Below are 912 nucleotides of genomic sequence, written 5' to 3'. Positions count from 1 at the left end.
CAATAAAATTATACGTGCATTTTCAATGGAAAAGTTCAAAATGGGTCATTTGACCCGTTATGGTATGTTTAGTGTTAATATTTATTGACATTTTAGGGATCCGTTCGTTACTAAGCCCATCTTATAAACCTGAATGCTATAACCTGAACTACATTTACTGGGTACAGTTCCCTTAATTTATCGTTGTGTAGTCTTCTAAATTCTCCCATTAATTCATTCTTTTTCGGCCCGAATATTTCAAGTAACACTTAATGAATATTTCAATAGGACATAAAATCACAAACGAGACTTTAATTTGACTATAACTTCCTTAACTATTAAAGACCAAGGAAGAATGGTGAATAGTTAACAAAATCACATAACAAATGTGGACTAACAAAATTTCAAAACGGCATGGTTTCAATATCTCACTAACTCATTTACACAATAATACACTTATTAGGATCAAAAAATTACCTACCTTGTAAAAAGAGGGGCCAAATATTCCAGTTTTGTGTTTATACCATTTGTTAATACGCGGAAATAATAAATGAAATTAAGGCTAAAGTTCTAATCTTACTATATTGTAATAATTTTAAAAATTTTAAAAAATAAAATAAATAGAATCTTTATTCTTTATATAATTTTTTTTCAAATAGAAAAGATACTTGGGTTCTAATTAAGAACTTTAATACCAAATGGATAATAGAATTATATTTAACTTGTATAATATAAAAAGACTCTTAATCTCAGGGCGGGTTACTAGCAATCAGAATACAAACACTTTTACTATTAACTTAATATCTCTGTTACAATTTGATTTAAATTTAGTTATAAACAAACTAACCAAGCTCTATATACTAACGATCTTCTTTTGTTGATTCCTTGGTGTCTTCTTTGTTCTTAATCTTATTGTTCTGTCCTAGCATCAAA

The 912-nt window shown here is 27.7% G+C and overlaps 1 protein-coding gene across 5 annotated transcripts in view; it reads right to left on the bottom strand.

The window, feature by feature from the left end:
- Pop2 (CCR4-NOT transcription complex subunit Pop2) overlaps positions 1 to 912 on the bottom strand; it is a 43,628-nt gene that overhangs the window by 16,665 nt on the left and 26,051 nt on the right. The gene's annotated exons all lie outside the window — the stretch shown is intronic.

The sequence above is a fragment of the Halyomorpha halys genome, unplaced genomic scaffold (genome assembly GCF_000696795.3).
Source record: "Halyomorpha halys isolate HHAL.00 unplaced genomic scaffold, Hhal_1.1 Scaffold1.1, whole genome shotgun sequence".
Taxonomy (NCBI): Eukaryota; Metazoa; Arthropoda; class Insecta; order Hemiptera; family Pentatomidae; genus Halyomorpha; species Halyomorpha halys.
This window is presented reverse-complemented; position numbering and strand designations above follow the sequence as displayed.